Here is a 23392-nt window from a genome sequence, read left to right on the forward strand (position 1 = left end):
TGAAGCAATTATGAATGGGATTGTTTTCTTAATTTCCCCTTCTAATAGTTGATTATTGGTGCATAAAAATGCAACTGGTTTCTGGATATGATTTTGTATCCTGCCACTTTTATATCAGTTCTAGTAGTTTTTTGGTAAAAATCTATAGTATTCTCTATATACAGTATCATGTTGTCTTCAAATAATGACAACTTTACTCCTTCCTTACCATGTGGATGCATTTTATTTCTTCTTGTCTGACTGCTATGGAGAGGACTTCCAAAGCAATGTTGAATAGGAGTGGTGAAAGTGGACATACCCCATCTTTTTACTGATCTTAAGGGGATTGCTTGCAGTTTTTGTGCATTTAGTATAACGTTGGCTGTGGGTTTGTCATATATTGCCTTTATTATGTTGAGGTATGTTCATTCTATTCCCATTTTGGGGAGAGTTTTTATCATAAATAGGTGCTGAATTTTATCAAATGCTTCTTCTGCATCTGTTGATATGATCATGTGATTTTTATCTTTCATTTTATTTATGTTGTGTATCACATTAATTGATTTGCGGGTATTGTGCCAGCCTTGAATCCCTGGAAAAAATCCCACTTGGTCATTGTGTATGGTTTTTTTAATGTATTGCTGAATCCAGTTTTCTAATATTTTGTTAAAGATTTTAGCATATATGTTCATTAGGGATATTGTCGTGTCTTTATCTGGTTTTGAAATTAGAATAGTACTGGTCTCATAAAATGAGCTTGGGAGTCTTTCCTTCCCTTGAATTTTTTTGAAAAGTTTGAGAAAGATAGGTGTTAGTTCTTTTTTGAATGTTTGGTAGAATTCACCTGTGAAACCATATGGTCCAAGACTTTTGTTTGTTGGGAGTTTTTTGTCATTATTATCATTACTGCTTCAATTTTACCCATTGTGATATGTCTATTCTGATTCTTTCATTCTTCCTGATTCAGTTTAGAAAGACTATGTTTTTAGGAACGTATCCTTTTCAGCCAGATTGTCCAATTTGTTGGCCTATAGTTATTTGTAATATTTTCTAACAATCCTTTATATTTCTTTAGTGTCAGTGTTACTTCTCCCTTTAATTTCTGATTTTATTTTAATCCTCTCTCTTTTTTTCTTGATGAGTCTGGTTAAAGATTTGTAAATCTTGTTTAACTTTTCAAAGAACCAGCTCTTGGTTTCATTGTCTTTTGTATTGTTTTTTAGCCTCCATTTTATTTATTTAGGCTCTGATCTTTATTATTTCCTTCCTTCCACTCACTTTGGGCTTTGTTTTTGGTCCTTTTCAAGGTTCTTTAGTTGTAAAGTTAGATTGTTTAAGATTTTTTTTTTTTGTTTCTTGATGTAGGCCTGTAGTGCTATGAATTTCCCTCTTAAGATTGCCTTTGCTGTGTCCCATACATTTTGGATCACTTTCATTTGTTTCAAGGTATCTTTTTTTTTATGTTTTTTTTATTATCATTAAGTGAGAGGCAGGAAGGCAGAGACAGACTCCTGCATATGCCCCAACTGGGATCCACTGAGCAAGCCCCCTACCAGGCAACGCCTTGCCCATCTGGGGCCACTGCCTCATTGCTCGGCAACCAAATTATTTTAGTGCCTGAGGCAAGGCTGTGGAGCCATCCTCAGTGCCCGGGGCCAATTTACTCAAACCTTTTGAGCCATGGCTGTGGGAGAGAGAGAAAGGGAGAGGTGGAGAAGCAGATGGTTGCTTCTCCTGTGTGTCCTGACCGGGAACTGAACCCAGGACTTCCACACACCAGGCTGTTGCTCTACTGCTAAACCAACCAGCCAGGGCTGATTTCTATCTTAATTTCATTGTTAACTCATTCATTGTTTAGAAACATGTTATTTAGCCTCCATGTCTTTGTGTGTTTCTCAGTTTTTTCTCATGATTGATTTCTAGTTTCATACCATTATGGTTAGAAAAAATACTTGATATAATATCATATTTTTAAACTTATTGAGACTTTTTGGGGGTCCCAACTTATGGTCTATACTAGAAAATATTCCATGTGCACTTGAAAAGAATATATAATATATTCTTCTACTTTTGGGGAAAATGATCTAAAGATATCAATTAAATCCAGCTGATCTAGAGTATTATTTAAGGCCACAGTGTCCTTGTTGATTTTCTGTCTGGATGATCTATCCATTGATGTCATGGGGTGCCAAAATCCCCTACTAGACTATATTGCTATTGAACTCCTGCTTTATGTCCATCAAGATTTGCTTTACATATTTAGGTGCTCTATGTTGGGTGCATAAATGTTTACAAGGGTTATATCCTCTTGTTAGATTGCTCCCTTTATCATTATGTAGTGTCCTTCTTTGTCTCAGTACTACAGCCTTTATTTTAAAGTCATTTTGCCAAATATAAGTATTGTTAACCCAGCTTTTCTTTTTCATTTCCAATTGCATGAAATATCTTTTCCCATTTCTCTACTTTTAGTCTGTGTGTAACTTTTGTTCTAACATGAGTCTCTTGTAGACAGCATATATATGAGTTTTGCTGTGTTATCCATTCAGCTACCCTATGTCTTTTGATTTGCGCAGTTAAGCCGTTTACATTTAAAGTGATTATAAGTAGTTACATACTTATTGTCATTTTATTCTTTTAACTATGTTCCTCTTTTTTTCCCTTCTTCTTCATTCCCCAATAATACAAGGTAAATAAAGAATATAGAGAGTGACGTCACGGAAATGGCGCCGTGAGCAGTGCGTCCGACAGCTCTCCCCTAAATCACAACAAATTTATCAACTAGAAACAGAAAAATTTATCCTCGGAGCATTCCGGAGTTCCACACAACCTGATAGCGAAAGGACTGTTATCACTTGAATCTGAGAGACGAGGGTGTGGAGGAATCTACCACAGCGACGTTCTTTCAAACCGCAAGGAAGTGCGCCTGTGTGCTATCAATAAGACCACCCTCAGATGCCGATAAGAAAGAGGAAATCGAATATTATGGATACAAAAGAAAGAGAGGTAACACAAATAGATGTGGAAAAATCTATGGAGAAAAGACTTAACATATTGGAAGCTTTGGAGCTAAATGACAGAGAATTTAAAATAGAAATCTTAAAAATACTCAGAGATATACAAGAAAACACAGAAAGGCAATATAGGGAGATCAGAAAACAACTCAATGAACACAAAGAATATATTACCAAGGAAATTGAAACTATAAAAACAAATCAAACAGAAATGAAAAACTCAATTCACGAGCTGAAAAACAAGGTAACAAGCTTAGCTAACAGAACAGCCCAGATTGAAGATAGGATTAGTGAAATAGAAGACAAACAACTTGAGGCACAACAGAGAGAAGAAGAAAGAGACTCAAAAATAATAAAAAACGAGAAAGCCCTACAGGAATTGTCTGACTCCATCAGAAAGAATAACATAAGAATAATAGGTATATCAGAGGGAGAAGAGAAAGAAAATGGAATGGAGAATATATTCAAACAAATAATAGACGAGAACTTCCCAAGCCTGTGGAAGGAACTAAAGCCTCAAATTCAAGAAGCAAACAGAACATCAAGTTTTCTTAACCCCAACAAACCCACTCCAAGGCACATCATAATAAAGATGACACAAACCAATGACAAAGAAAAAATTCTCAAGGCAGCCAGGGAAAAGAAGAGTACAACATATAAAGGAAGGCCTATTAGATTATCATCAGATTTCTCAGCAGAAACTCTACAAGCTAGAAGAGAGTGGACCCCAATATTTAAAGCCCTGAAAGAGAGGAACTTTCAGCCAAGAATACTATACCCATCAAAGCTATCCTTCAAGTATGAAGGAGATATAAAAACATTCACAAATACAGAAAAGATGAGAGAATTTATCAACAGAAAGCCCCCACTCCAGGAAATACTAAAGGGGGTTTTCCAACCAGATTCAAAGAACAAAAGAAAACAACACCACAAGTAACAGCTCCACCAAGAACACAATAAAACCAAACTTAAACTGTGACAACAAAGGAAAAAAAGGGGGGAGAGGATGGAGATTAACAGTAGCAAAGGATGATGAAGTGCAGAAATAATTATAAGATAGGGTACTACAATGAATATGGTAGGTACCCTTTTCATTACTTAATGGTAACCACCCTTAAAAAAACCACCACAAAAACACTTGACTTAAAAAAGGTAGCAACAGAGGAAAGAAGTATGGAACACAAACAAACAAAAACAAATGATAGAAAAACAAAAAAGAAGAATCAAACTAGATACAAAACTAACAGAAAGCAATTTATAAAATGGCAGTAGGGAACCCACAAGTGTCAATAATTACACTAAATGTAAATGGATTAAACTTACCAATAAAAAGACACAGAGTAGCAGAATGGATTAAAAAAGAAAATCCAACTATATGCTGCCTACAAGAAACACATCTAAGCAACAAGGATAAAAACAAATTCAAAGTGAAAGGCTGGAAAACAATACTCCAAGCAAACAACACCCAAAAAAAAGCAGGCGTAGCAATACTCATATCTAATAATGCTGACTACAAGACAGAAAAAGTACTCAGAGACAAAAATGGTCATTTCATAATGATTAAGGGGAAGTTGAATCAAGAAGACATAACAATCCTTAATATATATGCACCAAACCAAGGAGCACCAAAATATATAAGACAGCTACTTATTGACCTTAAAACAAAAACTAACAAAAATACAATCATACTTGGAGACCTCAATACACCGCTGACGGCTCTAGATCGGTCATCCAAACAGAGAATCAATAAAGATATAGTGGCCTTAAACGAAATACTAGAACACCTGGATATGATAGACATCTACAGGACACTTCATCCCAAAGCGACAGAGTATACATTTTTCTCTAGTGTACATGGAACATTCTCAAGAATTGACCATATGTTGGGCCACAAAGACAATATCAGCAAATTTAGAAAAATTGAAATTGTACCAAGCATATTTTCTGATCATAAAGCCTTGAAACTAGAATTCAACTGCAAAAAAGAGGGGGAAAACCCCACAAAAATGTGGAAACTAAACAACATACTTCTAAAAAATGAATGGGTCAAAGAAGAAATAAGCGCAGAAATCAAAAGATATATACAGACAAATGAAAATGAAAATACGACATATCAGAATCTCTGGGATGCAGAAAAGCAGTAATAAGAGGAAAGTTCATATCACTTCAGGCCTATATGAACAAACAAGAGAGAGCCGAAGTAAACCACTTAACTTCACACCTTAAGGAACTAGAAAAAGAAGAACAAAGACAACCCAAAACCAGCCGAAGAAAGGAGATAATAAAAATCAGAGCAGAAATAAATGAAATAGAGAACAGAAAAACTATAGAAAAAAATTAATAAAACAAGGAGCTGGTTCTTTGAAAAGATCAACAAAATTGACAAACCCTTGGCAAGACTCACCAAGGAAAAAAGGCACAGGACTCAAATAAATAAAATTCAAAATGAAAGAGGAGAGATCACCACAGACATCATAGATATACAAAGAATTATTGTAGAATACTATGAAAAATTATATGCCACCAAATACAACAATCTAGAAGAAATGGATAAATTCCTAGAACAATACAACCTTCCTAGACTGAGTCATGAAGAAGCAGAAAGCCTAAACAGACCAATCAGCAGGGAGGAAATAGAAAAAACTATTAAAAATCTCCCCAAAAATAAAAGTCCAGGCCCAGACGGTTATACTAGTGAATTCTATCAAACATTCAAAGAAGACTTGGTTCCTATTCTACTCAAAGTCTTCCAAAAAATTGAAGAAGAAGCAATACTTCCAAACACATTTTATGAGGCCAACATAACCCTCATACCAAAACCTGGCAAGGATGGCACAAAGAAAGAAAACTACAGACCAATATCTCTAATGAATACAGATGCTAAAATACTAAACAAAATACTGGCAAACCGAATACAACAACATATTAAAAAAATAATACATCATGATCAAGTGGGATTCATCCCAGAATCTCAAGGATGGTTCAACATACATAAAACGGTTAACGTAATACACCATATCAACAAAACAAAGAACAAAAACCACATGATCTTATCAATAGACGCAGAAAAGGCTTTTGATAAAATACAACACAATTTTATGTTTAAGACTCTCAACAAAATGGGTATAGAAGGAAAATATCTCAACATGATAAAGGCCATATATGATAAACCATCAGCCAACATCCTATTAAACGGCATAAAACTGAGGACTTTCTACCTTAAATCAGGAACAAGACAGGGTTGTCCACTCTCTCCACTCTTATTCAACGTGGTGCTAGAAGTTCTGGCCAGAGCAATCAGACAAGACAAAGAAATAAAAGGCATCCATATTGGAAAAGAAGAAGTAAAGCTATCACTTTTTGCTGATGATATGATCCTATACATCGAAAACCCGAAGGACTCCACAAAAAGATTATTAGAAACAATAAACCAATACAGTAAGGTCGCAGGATACAAAATTAACATACAAAAGTCCATAGCCTTTCTATATGCCAACAATGAAATATTAGAAAACGAACTCAAAAAAATAATCCCCTTCACGATTGCAACAAAAAAATAAAATACCTAGGAATAAACATAACAAAGAATGTAAAGGACCTATATAATGAAAATTACAAAGCATTGTTAAGGGAAATCGAAAAAGATACAATGAGATGGAAAAATATTCCTTGTTCTTGGATAGGAAGAATAAATATAATCAAAATGGCCATATTACCCAAAGCAATATACAAATTTAATGCAATTCCCATCAAAATTCCTATGAGATTTTTTAAAGAAATGGAACAAAAAATCATCAGATTTATATGGAACTATAAAAAACCCCGAATAGCCAAAACAATCCTAAGGAAAAAGAATGAAGCTGGGGGTATTACAATACCTGACTTTAAACTATATTATAGGGCCACGATAATCAAAACAGCATGGTATTGGCAAAAAAATAGACACTCAGACCAATGGAACAGAATAGAAAGCCCAGAAATAAAACCACATATATATGGTCAAATAATCTTTGATAAAGGGGCCAACAACACACAATGGAGAAAAGAAAGCCTCTTCAACAAATGGTGTTGGGAAAACTGGAAAGCCACATGCAAAAGAATGAAACTCGACTACAGCCTGTCCCCGTGTACTAAAATTAATTCAAAATGGATCAAAGACCTAAATATAAGACCTGAAACAATAAAGTACATAGAAGAAGAAATAGGTACTAAAATCATGGACCTGGGTTTTAAAGAACATTTTATGAACTTGACTCCAATGGCAAGAGAAGTGAAGGCAAAGATAAATGAATGGGACTACATCAGAATTAAAAGTTTTTGCTCAGCAAGAGAAACTGATATCAAAATAAACAGACAGCCAACTATATGGGAACTGATATTTTCAAACGACAGCTCAGATAAGGGCCTAATATCCAAAATTTACAAAGAACTCATAAAACTCAACAACAAACAAACAAGCAAACCAATAAAAAAATGGGAAGAGGACATGAACAGACACTTCTCCCAGGAAGAGATACAAATGGCCAACAGATATATGAAAAGATGCTCAGCTTCATTAGTTATTAGAGAAATGCAAATCAAAACTACAATGAGATACCACCTCACTCCTGTTAGATTAGCTATTATCAACAAGACGGGTAATAGCAAATGTTGGAGAGGCTGTGGAGAAAAAGGAACCCTCATTCACTGTTGGTGGGACTGTAAAGTAGTACAACCATTAGGGAGGAAAGTATGGTGGTTCCTCAAAAAACTGCAAATAGAACTACCTTATGACCCAGCAATCCCTCTACTGGGTATATACCCCAAAACCTCAGAAACATTGATACGTGAAGACACATGTAGCCCCATGTTCATTGCAGCACTGTTCACAGTGGCCAAGACATGGAAACAACCAAAAAGCCCTTCAATAGAAGACTGGATAAAGAAGATGTGGCACATATACACTATGGAATACTACTCAGCCATAAGAAATGATGACATCAGATCATTTACAGCAAAATGGTGGGATCTTGATAACATTATAAGGAGTGAAATAAGTAAATCAGAAAAAAACAAGAACTACATGATTCCATACATTGGTGGAACATAAAAATGAGACTAAGAGACATGGACAAGAGTGTGGTGGTTACCAAGGGTGGGGGGAGGAGGGAGGACATGGGAGGGAGGGAGGGAGAAAGTTAGGGGGAGGGGGAGGGGCACAGAGAACTAGATAGAGGGTGACGGAGGACAATCTGACTTTGGGCGAGGGGTTTGCAACATAATTTGATGACAAAATAACCTAGACATGTTTTCTTTGAATATATGTACCCTGATTTATTAATGTCATCCCATTACCATTAATAAAAATTTATTAAAAAAAAAAAAAGAAAAAAAAAAAAAAGAATATAAGTAAGAAAGCCTGTTGTCAGAGATCATCTAACCAATTTAAAGAATAAAAACATTCTAAGTACATGCTATTATTAGAGAATTTAACCTACCAGACTATAAATTAAAATCACAAAATGAAATTCTCTATTACTTAATATTTCTGACTAATACTTCATTATGTCATCTTTCTTCTGACAGACACATTCCCCCCACCTTAGGGAGCTGCTACATGTAAGGACCACTTCTTTCTCTTTTTTTTTTCAATCATAGTTTACATTCAACATTATTTTTAGTTTGTACTTGGCACCATAGTTATTATTATTGATTATATTCTCTATGCTTTAATTTACATCCTTGTGACTACATTTTGTAAATACCAATCTGTACTTCTTAATCCCTTCACTTTTTCACACATCTTCCCATCCCCTTCTCCTCTGGCAATAATCAGTCTCTTTATTTCAGTAGCAACTTGGGAAGAATAAAATCAATAACTAAAAGTCTACCAGGTGTGTTGTATGAAAGGAGAGAAGGCTAAAAGTCTACCAGGTGCTTTACTTTGCCCTCTGAGTATCTTTTTCATCACCCTCATTGTATGAAATGGATGCTCCTTTATCTGCCTCTGCCCCACTCCTGAACCCTAAGCAGGGTCCCAAATCTTACATCTGGAAGATTGGTGCTAAATAAATCTATTATCCCACAAACAGTATTTCTTGCTATACTAATGTGAGTTTAACATGCTAAGAGTCACCTGCTAAAGTGTGAACTTTTCTTCACATATAACACATTGCAGTATAAAGTGTACTTTTGTGAAATAAATAATTACAAGCCACATGCCAAAGGCCCAAAATAAAAATAGTTGCATCCACCAGGCCTCCTAAATTCTTTATGATAGACTCAGCTGTACAGTGAAACTATGGCTAAATGGAAAATTCATTTTCATTAATCCTGTTGATTTAGGCATATAATTTTCTTGTTTTAGCTTTAGAGCAAGAAAACTGCACCCTTAACTAAAGTCCACTTTATACATTTAAAATAAAACATGTCAGATAGGGGTTTGTTGCCTATCCCTGGTTTTCAGCTACCGTGCATAGCTGTGAGCTGGTCATGTTAGGGAGAGAGGCTGTAAAAGAGGAGACGCTTGTGGGAAAGTTCAGACAGCATTACCATAGGTTGGAGAGAGTTCCCTTAAGTAAGGCAGACTCCATGGGCTACACAATACACACTTGGCCAAACAGAAAAGTGTGTAACTCTTCCACAGATGCGCAAGTGGGGAAACAGCGGCTGAGCCTTTGCTCCATGTTTTTCGGCCTGCAGTCCTCTGCTCAATCCTTTCCATCAAGTTGCTCCTAATTTTTTTGTGGCAACTTGGGTCAAGCTGCACATGCACTTAAAGGCTTTTTCTAACACATCTGGGGGAGAGTTGACTTTGATGTATTTTGTGAGCCCATACTTGTCTTAATAGGTCATGAGCTCTATACAAATCCCTGTAACCTGCTTCTGTTCTCATTCTGGCCCCTGCATGTCCTGTCTCGAGGTAGATTATAATCTCCCCACCAGCAGGGATGTATGTCCCCTACCGTTTCCCTACAGAGTTTAGTACAGTATACTTTCACAAAATGGTTATGTAATAAAAGCTGGCAGGATGACTTGGCAAATTATATTCTAATAGGATTCTTTCCTGAAAACTAGTGGATTCTTGCATAAGAATCAGAGTTTAGGGAACACTGCAATGTGATAGGCCAAAAAAGGATTACATACATTAGGCTAAGGAGGAAAGGTAAAGATGTGAGAGCAAGGAAGGCCCTGCAGACCAAACAGCACCCTCTCAGAGCCGAGCAGAAGAAAGGGAGCACTGAGCACACGCAGGAGGAGCAAACTCAAGGTCAGGAGAGAACAGTGACACCCGAAGAGAAAGGTGCCCCATATTGAGCCCAGAGTGAGGAAGAGTGGGCTTTTTCTCTCTTTCTGTGTGTGTATGTGTGTGCACATGTGTGTGTACGGGAGCACTGAGATAGAGTAAGGTGGACTAGTGGAAGCAGACCACAGTCACAACATAATCAAATTAACTTGCTAGACACTGAAGGAGAAGCGTGAGGCAAAGGTTCACTGCAAACGGTTTTCTTCTCCCAAATGTAGTTCCCAAACCACGCCAGGTTTGACAATGTGTGGTAACTGAAATCTAGTGCTTCATGTGCTTATTTCCATGGTGATCCTTTTTGGCATTTCACCTCTTTTTTAAAGGTAGAAGGATGAATTAGATAATTGTCTCTAGTTCCAAAGTCTCTCTGGAAACCCAAGTTGTCATGGATGGTCTCAATTCTGCCAGTGTCCACGCCTGGTCACTCTTGGGCAGCCTTCCTAGACCAACTAACCTAATCAAGTACAGGGGCCCAGCTTCCCCGTGGGACCCAAAGCACCAGCAAAAGAGTCAAGACAGAGGGAGCCACTTCCCAGGACCCATTCCAGCTTCAGGTAAAACTTGTCCCCTAGGCAGTAACTCACGTGGAATGACAGTGCTGTCTCAGTGACTGTGTGTGTGCAGCTAGGGTCGGGCATGCTTCTCGAGGTGCAGCCCTTCCCTGGGAAGGGAGGGAAGGAAAGTGACAGTGCCATCACTAATTGCAAATTCTCAGATGGACTGATTTCCTTCACACTTCATTTTAGTGCTTCATACCTGATGCACTGAAATCGAAAATAAGACTTTATCTCCACCCCCTCTCTTTTTATAATAGAATCAAGAAGAGGAAAGAAATTCAGAATCCATTCTTTCATCAGATGGGGAAATTATACATTAAAGCAGCATCTCTGCACCAGATTTTCTTTCCCCCTCAGCAGTGCTGTCCCCACTTCCCCAGAACATTCTCCAATGACCATTTCTTCTCAGAGTGTATCCCAGAATGTGCCCTGCTTGAAAGAGTGCAAAAGGAGTAAGCTCTGGCCCTGGCCGGTTGGCTCAGCGGAAGAGCGTTGGCCTGGCGTGCGGGGGACCCCGGTTCGATTCCCGGCCAAGGCACATAGGAGAAGCGCCCATTTGCTTCTCCACCACCCCCCCTCCTTCCTCTCTGTCTCTCTCTTCCCCTCCCGCAGCCAAGGCTCCATTGGAGCAAAGATGGCCCGGGCGCTAGAGTGGCTCTGGTCCTCGGCAAAGCGAGGAGGGCAGAGCGTAGCCCCTGGTGGGCGTGCCGGGTGGATCCTGGTCGGGCGCATGCGGGAGTCTGTCTGACTGTCTCTCCCCGTTTCCAGCTTCAGAAAAATACAAAAAAAAAAAAAAAAAGGAGTAAGCTCCACAGTCACTAACATGCGTTAAAATTTTCACGGTATCATCACTGGTTTTGCTAAAAATATGTTAATTACATGTAGTCTTTGTCTTCCTCAAGAAACATATAACTCCACATATGAATTCCCTCCCCACCCCTGCCCCCCACAGTGAGGAAATGGCCCAAGTGGCACTGTCCTGGATTCCCACGCTCTGCCCCAACTCTGGGGCTTCAGCCACATTACCATAGGCACCAACCCCAGTAAGATGCATAGCCCGAAGCAGGAGCTTTTCAAGAAACGAACGTGCAGAGGTTCGTTTTTTGCAAATTTCAAAGCAAATATATTTCTATATAGTGTTGTTTTGTAAAATGTTTGTAGGACTTTTTTTGGTCTACGACTTTAGTACTTTACTAGTAATATTATCTAGGGAATTGCTGCAAAATCTATGGCATTTCCAGATAGTAAACAGCCACTTGTTCTGGTCTATGGTATTTTATGATTGTTCTGTTGACAATATCCAATAATTTCCATAATATACACTGTGTGTGTTTAGAGAAGTATAATCTAAGGAGAACTGTATGGCATGATTCTGACTGTCCTGAATGTTTCCAGATAGGTTTACTTAGTTTGGGTCAGCTGTTTTTATACTCAGCCCCTAGATTTCTATTCATCTTTTATGTTCATGATAGTTTACAAATGTAAATAGGGTAGGTAACAATAAAGAATAAGAGGTAATTTGAGTAAAGATCATGTGAAATCAGAATAATTCAAGATCTTCCTAGTTACTATTTCTTCAGAATAATTTAAACTTCTATTCCGTGTTTATCTTGGCTGTAATTACCACCCTGTGTAATCATGAATATCTATTAGAATTGGCAAAGCCATAGTAAATGTCTAGTATTTTTTTAAAAGCCCTTAAAGGGCCTGACCTGTGGTGCCACAGTGGGATAAAGCATCAACCTGGAATGCTGAGCTCACCAGTTTGAAACCCTGGCTTGCCTGGTCAAGGCACATATTGGAGTTGATGCTTCCTGCTCCTTCCTCCTTCTCTCTCTCTCTCTCTCTCTCTTCTCTAAATTGAATAAAATAAAAAAATAATAAAAATAAAAGCCCTTAAGGGGAACAAGGAAACCAAGACTAGAATCATTTTCACAGATCTCTATATTTTAATGAGAAAAATGGCTAATGCAAATTATTAAAAGGTGAACATTCATATGGCCATAAATATTATATTATTGTTACTATTATCAATAATAAAACACTATTACTTACCAATAATAAAAAACTTTACCTGAAAGCTTGTGGGAAAATCTGAGTTGAGACAAGAAAAGTAAAAACATAATGCTGGACTGAAAAAGCCTGGTAAAAGAGACAAGTGTGAAATTGATCACTCAGGTGTACTACTAAGACAACTGCTTATATAATATGCATAAGCCCAAACTAAAAGAAGAGGGACTATTCAGTCCAGTTTGAAGCAAGATACCAAAAAAACCCAAACAACAAGAAGTGTGGTCAATGCAGAATGTTAAACTTATATAGTCTGAAAGAAAGAACTGGTGAAACAAATAAGAAATATTTACTTTGATATTCAATTAGACTTTTTATTTAAAGATTTTATTTATTGATTTGAAAGAGAGGAGAAAGAGAGAGACAGAGAAAAAGACTGGGGGCGGGGGATGGAGCAGGAATAAACTCGTAGTTGCTTCTACGAGTGCCTCGACTGGGCAAGCCCAGGTTCTCAAACCAGTGAACTGAGGTTGACACCTTATCCACTGCACCACCACAGATCAGGCCAGTTGAACTTTTGAAAATAGGTTGAATTAACCACTAGAAAGTATAAGATCAGTACTCAAGGAGTCCATAACTCTACACCAGGGGTAGTCAACCTTTTTATACCTACTGCCCACTTTTGTATCTCTGTTAGAAGTAAAATTTTCTAACCGCCTACTGGTTCCACAGTAATGGTGATTTATAAAGTAGGGAAGTAACTTTACTTTATAAAATTTATAAAGCAGAGTTACAGCAAGTTAAAGCATATAATAATAATTACTTACCAAGTACTTTATGTTTGATTTTCACTGTTTGGCAGAATAAATCTTTATAAAACAACTTACTATAGTTAAATCTATCTTTTTATTTATACTTTGGTCGCTCCATTACCGCCCACCATGAAAGCTGGAACGCCCACTAGTGGGCAGTAGGGACCAGGTTGACTACCACTGCTCTACACAGTGAGTGCTGAAATGTTTACATAAATCAATCAGGCTCTGTCCAGGTCCCTGCAAAGGAGATGCCTGTTGTCTAAATCCAGCTGTGATCTGTGATGTATTTTGGCTCCCTCACTTTAGAAAGAAATCCAGAAATGAAGAGGCAAGTGACATTAAATGGGAGCAAGAAAAATAAACAAAAAAAAAACGTATCCTTAGAGGTTTGTTACAGCACCAATGTTGTGACAGAGTAATCCATACGAAAAGCCAAGCAGATAAAAACCCAGTGAGCATAACTGAATCGTATAGCTATGTGGAAGCTCAGTATGGGGAGCTGCTGAGGGTATTTCTGAAAAAATCCTGGAACCAGTTTCATCATGCTAGCCGTCTGATTTTCATGTTTCCCTATGTTTTAAGAAAGTTCCTTTTAATCATTAGAAATTTTTTGTTAGTTGAATATAAGACTGAACATCTACTTATGAGGGATTGTGAATTTCACTAGCAGGCCATCCCTTATGTTATCCACTGAGTGGTGCTGGAAGGTCCATCGTGTAGGTCTGAAACTGATACGTTAGACAACGAAGGAAAAGCAGGCTCCACACTGCTCAGACCTCCTCCATCAGCATGGGTGTCAGGCTCAGATGTCAGGTAATCTAGTCAATACTTTTCTCGAGTCTATCCTCATTGGGTCTATAATCTTCACACAACATCAGGGTGGTTAACTCTTTCAGGGTCTGGCACAAATTTTCTGGCGGACCAAGAGTAGAGAAACTCTAGTCTAAAGGATCTTTTTAGAGCTTTCTGTCTCCCTTTCATCATTCCTTTTTCCACACCTGGCACTTGCTTCTCATTCAACCACCAACTTTCAATTCCCAAGATAATAGTCTTTTGAGTCCTTTTTCTGAAGGACCTTGTTGTTAAAAAAATAATAAAAAGGCAGGTATATATTAATAACATGCTAGTTTTTAGCTGAAAACTAAAGTTTCAGCTTTAGGGTAAAGGGATGCTCCTCTCAGGAATATCTGCATTTTAAAAGGAAAATAATTCTTAGAGTGCAAACTTCTAATGCTACAGCAGGCCATTTGGGAAAGTGAAGTGGAACGTGAGAACAGGAGTGTTCTTCCAGTGCCCTCCAAAATCACCCCAAACTGGAAGTCAGCTCTGATTTGTTTTATTTCTATTAAGACTGCACTTACTAAGGAGTATCTAGATATCCAAATTCAACACACTACATTTTCCTTATAGTAAAATGATTTTAAAGAAAAAAAGTACCAAGGTCTGATTCTATATCATATCAACCCGGTGACTCTATTCCCCCAGCCTGGGATTTCTGTCAATATCTGGAGATATTTATGGCTGTCACATGGGGCGGGGAGGGTGGCTGTTGGTGCTACTGTCACCTAGTGGATAGAGGCTGGGAATGTTGCTAAGCAGCCTACAATGCAGGGGGGCAGCCCCACAATAAAGAATTAGCCAATACAAAATGTTAGTAGTGCCGAAGCTGAGAAACTCTGCTTTGTATGAACTGTTATGAAGTCAAAATTGGATGATATAAACACTAATGCCAATGAAATCACTATGCCCATGGTAAGAATGAAAACGACCATGATTTGGAAAGATTTACACTATTTTCTTAATATTTCTGATACATATTAATTCTGGCTCTGAATTATTTAAATTACTTTATCAAAACAGTCAATTAAATAAAATGAGACTTTATATAGTTCATGTAAATTACATTGGAAATGAGAGTTTTAATTAAAATTGGCATTACTGAAACTCTAATTGCTAGTTATTACTGGAGAAAAAAAGAAAAAAATATTTCCAAGATCAGCCAGATGGGAAGTCTCAAGATAAGAAATTATAAGCCAATGTTCATATTCCAATCAAAATAAAATTCTGTTTATACAGTTTAATTGTTTAAATAGTGAGCTGTACAGTACTTAAAATTAAACTGCTAAAACTGGCTAATTTTCTAACAAATCTTATTAGATTATTAATAAGTACAACAGCATTTTTATAAGAATGTTATGTTAAGGGCTCTATAAATTCTACTAGAATCAGACTAGTTTCTGATATGGTAAATGATATCTCTTTGTAGATAGATAATCTCCCTGCAGAAACATAAAATATCAATTTTTCAAAGTCCATTTCTGATTGATATACAATGTATTTCCATTTACATGCCCATAACCAGAGCAACACAAATGTCTTCTTAGTAACACAATCATAGGAACGTGCCCGCTGCACCTTCAATAACTTCTCTTTCAAAGCTTAAAGCACTCTCTCCTCCCTTTACCACTCCCTTTTCTTCTTCCTTTTCTCTTCTGCCATTCCCTGTCCCCAAGAAATGGCAGATAAATGGGAAAGACCTGCAGTGGAGGAATGTGAGGAAAACCACAATGATCTTTCAGTCATCCATGAGACTGAAAACTATCTCCAAACAGAAAAAGAAAGCCAAGTGAGGGCTTTCACTAACTGAGATTTATCTCAAGTCAGAAATAAGGCTCTTTCTTTTGAGGGTATTGCTTTTGGTAGATTTATGGAACTATTTATTTCCTTTTATTCAAGTCTGCAGCGAGCCACTGAGAAAGAATTCCAAATTGAGGTACATCTCTTGCTAGTTTCATGGGTTTGCAAATAAAGCAATCATCAAAGTCAAGGAGTGTACACTGTTTTTAAAAGCCCTATTTGTTGGACATAATACAGCAGCAGGATGGCTAGGCATTACTTCACATAATCATTTAATGTTGTACAGTGAATATCAGGTCTCGTGACTTTACCACTTTCTTAGAGTTTCATGATTAAAAAAATGTTGTCAGTGTGAAGACATAAATTGTTCAGTAGAGTTGTTAATGTAAGCAAAGGAACACAAGAGAGAAAAAATAGGTTTGAGCAGCCTAAATTCATTGCTAATTATGCATTCATTATAGGCTGACCAGCGCTAATTATCTAATTAAATTAAAGCTCGGCTGCTTTAGAGGGATTTCTCTGAGCTGCCATGATGGTTGTCGATTACCTCAGTGGGTCCTGTTGAAATGTGTAGTTAACTCCAGGCATATTTTGCTTTTCCAATAGCAATACATGCACTGTTGTTGCATAGTAATTTATGCTTAGAATAAAAAAAATAAAAAGCTTTTTCTTAAAAAATAACACGGAAACTCAGTAATTATGGGGTAAACATTATTTTAAACAAGAGCTCTTGCTCGTTTTGTTCAATGACTTATATTCAGGGAATGTTGATATAATCTGACTTAAGTAGAAACAACACAGACAAAAGAGAAATATGTATACATATCACTAAGTGTTCTCTTCAAGTGTTGATTTTAAAAAATACATTTAAAAAGTGTTTTTTATAATGCTCTGCAGTGTTTTACAGTATTAAATTTTATTATTTCATATAATTACAATTTTTTAATTCACAATGCTTTTTTAAAGCTGGAAGGAAAGTAGTAAGTCATCTAGACTAAATTCTTCACTTCATAAGAAGGGAAGTCAGATTCCAAGTAGTGAAATAACTTCCCCAAAGTCACACAGCAGGTTGTTAGAACCAAGATGGCATCCTCTCAAGTCAATTGTTCTTTTCTTCCTTAATTCCTGCTGTTCCACTTTCAAATTGTACTGTAATTTATTGTGCTTTCTCTAAAATTTATCAATAACAGAGCATCTAGTTAGACAAGATTTTTGGTATGTTGGGGGTTTTGTTTTGTTTTTACCAAAGGTGGCTTTGATTAGCTAGCATCTGACTCCTCTAGGAAACGTATAATACTGTCCCTATTTATTTCAAGTCAGTCAAATATCCCAAGATGTATTGTAAGGTATATGCTCAAGAGAGTGAGTTAAAAAAAAAAAAAAAGATATTACTTGCCTTGTCCAACTGAAAAAAAAATATGATAAACTTATGGTGGATTTTATTAAATTAATCAGTGTTCATGCAATTAAACTACATCCTGCTATTATGTTCCTAAGGAATTTGATCCTAAATTGGTAGACCATTAAAGGTCAAGCAATATTTACTAAGCATCCCTTGAGAAAGGCATTTCCCAAGAGAGTACAATTTCATTCTGAAGAGTTTTGCCCATCATCACTTCCTGTGATCCAGGATACAGGATCCTAGGAGTTCTCTGCAAGAACTCAGAGCTGGAACCTGCCCCTGACCCTTTCACAGTCATTTTTCAGGCAGACATTAGCAACGAACATACAGTTCCTTTCTGCCAAGTTAAAGAAGATGATTTTCCCTTTCACTACCTCTTAAAGATGAACATCAACTGTTTCACCACTTGTGGTTCAAATCTATTAATTAAAATAAATATAAAGTAAAAATCTCTTTCTGCCAAGAGGAAAAGGACAGATGGGAAGTGGAGGAGGTGGAGATGGCTGATGTCTTTGAGAGAAAAAAAGAAATGGAAAGAAAAACAAGAAGCATGAAATTGGGGGATGAAATTAATTAAGAGATTAAAGGATGTTTGGATTTCGTTTACAGTTCAGAACTATTTTGGGTTCTATAATAATTGCACTACTTAAAGGAAAAGAGGAAAATCTCTAATACCAAATTGGTAAGGGAGTGTTAAAATCTTAAATCACCTCTCCAAATGGTAATACCCGGCCTTTGGCAGTGCTTCAGACTGAACAGAGCAAAGCCTTTCTCTCATTCCTGACTTGTGAAAACTACACCTTTCCCCCTACCTCCCTATGCATGCTCCTAATTTTTAATTTCTTCCTCCCTTGCCTTCTACTGACTGAAAAAAGATACTGGCAAGAAAAACAAAAAAGGAATCTATTCAAGTCCTTTTCCATCCCAACCCTACAGGAATGTCTCTAGAATCAGAGTTAAAACAATGTCTACCCGACCTGTGGAGACATAGTGAATAAAGTGTCAACCTGGAACACTATGGTTGCCAGTTCAAAACCCTGGGCTTCCCTGGTCAAAGTACACACAAGAAGCAACTAGGAGTTGATGTTTGCTGCTCCTCCACCCCCACCCCCTGCCTTTCTCTCTCTTTCTCTTCTCTCTAAATCAATGAAATCTTTAAAAAAAAAAAGTCTATAGCTTATATCATACAACACATCTCTGCAATTTTTCGGTGCAATTTGTACATCTAAAGTCTAACCTGATATAAAGCCAGTAGCCAGGGCTATCATCACAGCAGCTTGGCCCATGCAGGCTCGCATTGGATTCGGACAGTCGGTAAAGAAACAATGGAGCCAAAAACTGATGGGCCATCATTTTTAATCCTAGCTTGCACCTGGCGGGCAAGTAAAAACACACACTGGGCTCCAAAACCCACTCACATTCAGTGCTCACAAAGCTACTGACTTATCTGAGTTTCCTAGAATCAAAGGTTTCTAGCTCACCAGACTTATTCTCCTCTGGCTTCTCACTCAACACTCCGCCATCTTGGCTGCTTCTCCTGGCCCCCTCCACGTGGCCTTTCTCTGCTCTCTCCTCTAATGATAATCTCAGGAACCAAGAGAGCAAACTCCCGTTCTGCCCCCCATTTTATAGTGTAGAAATCAAAACCTTTAATCCAATATACAAAATAGGGAAGTCTCTAATACAAAGTCACTTATCTGAGGCATGATGGGATTGTACCACCTCACATCAAAAAGGGTGGGAAAGGCTTAGTCCTAAAACCAAGCCCCAGGCTACAAGGATTCTGCCTGCCCACAGCCCACCCCCAACACACATTAATATCACCTGGACGACGGCTTCCACGTGGGCAGTGCCATCTTTAACAAAGGGAGCATAATACATTTTATCTGCCCAACACCTGAACACTAAACATTCCTGACCTTAGCATATTTAGCTGAACAGCCCATATACCAAAGTGATTTGATTTCAGATAACCACACAAAGTTCAATCAGAGTAGAGTGGAGTTACTTTAAAAGATTTTAGTGGGGCTAGATAGAGCTAAGTCCTCATAAAGAGCTAAGAGAGTTATGGTATAATTTTAGACAAATGATTTAAGAGAAAACCCATGTTTGGTTTTGCTTGAATTGTCCTTATAATTGTCTCCATCATCCAAAATGAGCTAATGAGATACTACAAGGAATCTTAGAGATTGTCTCCCTGAACCATGAAAAAACAGGGATCTAGTGAAGTCAAGAGATTTGCTCAATAACACACAGCTAGTTAGTGGCAAAGCCATGCCTAGAATCAGCTCTTCTGCCATTGCAACTATTTATTTTATCCTTATAACTTGACATTCATTCATGAGATTGGATGAGAAATATATATATATATATGCTTACATTTGGTAAAACTGAAAGCCACAATATAAACCCAAAATATTTCAAATTAGGAGTAAGTCTAAGAGTAAGAAAATTTTTTTATTATTTTATTACCAAATTCTATCCTTAAAAAAAAGGCAGATACAGGAGTAAGGTGGCAAGAGTTATTAGGGGAAAAAAAAGACTTCCTTCCCACTTAAAAAACCAAAGCATTGCCGGCTAGCATTTGAAAATCGCAATACTCTTGTACTTTTATGACTGGGTCCCAGTGTGATCACAGGAGATAGACAAAATGAATTCTAAAGAAAGATTTGAGAAAAAGTCAGATGGTAATCTATGTTGTGAATTAAGGAAAATAAATCCTCATGAGAAGGGCCAGGAGAAGAAGGGTGAAAAACATACATACTAGCCTACCTTCCCAAGATGAAAAGATCATAAAAATGTACAGGTGGAGTTAAGAATATATAAGAATATATATATATTTATTATATATTATACATTTATTTATATAACTGTGCAACAACCTCTACCTCCAAAATATACACACACACACACACACACACACACACTTGCAGGTAAATTCCTTGCAAATGCAGATATTCCTTGTTAAATTCCCAAAGCCTAAAACAGTAGCTGGTATTCAGTGGACACTCACTATTTATCAAATGATAGATTCCACCCATCGTAAACTTTCCCAAATCTTGTTTCTGCCTGTATTTCTAGCACTCACTCACTATCACTTCTGTTTGGTCTGTTCCCTTTTCTGAATTTCTTTAAGTCTTCATTCTGCTTATTGCAACACTGAGGAAAATAGAACAAAAAGCATAAAAGGAAAGATGCTAATGGTCATAGAAACCCACTCAGTCTATGCCAGTGGCAATAAGGCAGAAGGTCAAGTAAAGTGCTTCTTACAGTCAAGGCCCTTAGGATTGATCTCATTTATTAGTACAGCTCTGAAGGGCATCATCAAAAGGAATTATGGAGGGATCCTGTCTGTGGCCTAAAAAAATGTACCACATACCCTATGGATACTCAGCACTCCTTAAAAACTTTAATGTGTCAAAGATTCAGATGCAGTAGGTTGTAGGAATATGCCATGAAGACATGCAGTTAGGAAAACAATTAGAGACAGCAAGGCGCCGTAGGGCAAAAGCCCTGAGCAGACAGAGTCCAAGGCTTCTCTGACCCTGTACTAGAAACAGTATATGCTGGAAACAGCAAAACAGCAGAATAAGATTCAGCAACAAGAAATGTTTAGGTTCTCAGAACAGATATTAGAAGTTAGCATGTTCTTTGTACTTTATTCGCCCCCTGAAAACTTATCTGTTTCCTTGAGTTATTTATACTGGCTAATAAATATCTGAGTAAGGTTGGGGACGGAGCTTCAGTCCTTTGGTCTGCTGACCGGGGTGGTTGCCTCCCCCTGGCCCCTCAGAGCATTTCATCTAGTCTCTGAATAATTCATTGTTGCCTCAACAAGTAGTGCCCACTGTGAGGAATGGGAACCAAACAACAGGTTTGTTACTCAAAGTAGTTCATTGTCACCGAGACAGTAGGTCTCTACATTATCTGGGAATCAGCACTTTCAACAAACACCCCCAGGTGATTTTGATACTGGCAGTCTTTAGAAATCTTGTACTCGTTGGCAAACAGGGAATAGCAAGGGCCTGAGGAATGGTACTATAAGGAAGATGGTTTAACCAATAAAAATCTTTGTTTATCTCTACCATGAAACTGATTCTCAAGACAAGTCAAACTCCATTTTAATTTTTCTTGAATATTATTTAAATTCATAGATCTTTACTGCTTTTAACCATTTTTAAACAATAGCAATAGCTATTATTTTAAGACAACAACATGCTATCATCAGTGTTTTACACCAGTGGTCCCCAACATTTTTTGGGCCACGGACCAGTTTAATGTCAGAAAATATTTTCACGGACCGGCTTTTAGGGTGGGACGGATAAATGTATCACATGACCGAGACAAGCGTCAAGAGTGAGTCTTAAACAGATGTAACAGAGGGAATCTGGTCATTTTTTAAAAATAAAACATCGTTCAGACTTAAATATAAATAAAACAGAAATAATATAAGTTATTTATTCTTTCTCTGCAGACTGGTACCAAATGGCCCATGGACCAGTGCCGGTCTGCGGTCCGGGGGTTGGGGACCACTGTTTTACACATATATCTTATCCTATTTTATAGATAAACTTCAGTTAAATAAGTACAAACAACTATTAAAAAGTGACAGATTCAGAAATCAAACACATCTGTATGTTACTAAAGTCTTTGTTCCATGAAGTCTATACTTGATATCTTAATAGCAGTAAAAACCAATAAATAAAAATCCAGATTTGTAAATGAAGGAAATTTTTCTCTTAACTATCCCTCACTTTAGAAAAAGAATACCTGGGATTTCATTACATGATGAACTTTGACAGTACATTTAAATACCTTAAAAATGGCATTGCAACCTGTTGGGCAAATAAGTTTGTAACACTTGTGTTATTAACTCTTATTAAAAATGGCACTGCCCATGTGGGGTGACTGGTTACCTTCATGCTTAAGAAGGGGTTTGGTTATGCTAATGTGTGCTGGAGGAGGGGGTTGCCCCACCAAAAAGTTTTAAAAGGAGGAGCTAGAAGGCCATTTAGAGAGAAGACCAAGTGGTTGTAGGGGCAAAGGCAGTCAAGAATGGAGGCATGCAAGAGGGGACTGAGACTATTGGGCCTTTGATTCTAGGAAAAACCAGAGAAAGTCAGTGGCTTTGGGAGCCCTGAATGGAAAGGGAAGTGTTTTCCCACTGTGTGTATTTTCTCGCCCGCTGGTTGCGAGCAGGAATAAAAGACGGCCCACCAGTTCTTGGCTCTGTTGTTTCATTACCGTCTGTCCGAATCAAATGCAAACCTGCATGGGCCAGGAGGCTGTGATGGTGGCCACGGCTACTGGCCTACCACAACCTCTGAAAATGATCAATCTTAAAAGTCCTTTTCTAAACCAAATAACCATCCTGTCAATCAAAATCACCTGATATTAAGAACCGATTAACTATTTACAGATGTAGTAGTGGTTCTCAAACTGGGATGATAATCATTTGGGGAACAGCTTAAAATAAAAATTCTAGGCTTCATACCAGTTCTGAATCAGAATTTCTAAGGTGTAACCCCCAAATCTTTACTTCTATACAGCTCCCCATGGGCTTCTGATCAGTAACCAGGACTTGGAAAGACTGGTACCCTAACTCCGGTATTCCACAAGTGAATGAAATGAGGTTCCAAAATGGTAGAGTCCGCCTAAGACAAAGTAGTATAGTAGGCTGGAAAAACAATATCCTC

The sequence above is a fragment of the Saccopteryx bilineata genome, chromosome 9, assembly GCF_036850765.1.
Source record: "Saccopteryx bilineata isolate mSacBil1 chromosome 9, mSacBil1_pri_phased_curated, whole genome shotgun sequence".
Taxonomy (NCBI): Eukaryota; Metazoa; Chordata; class Mammalia; order Chiroptera; family Emballonuridae; genus Saccopteryx; species Saccopteryx bilineata.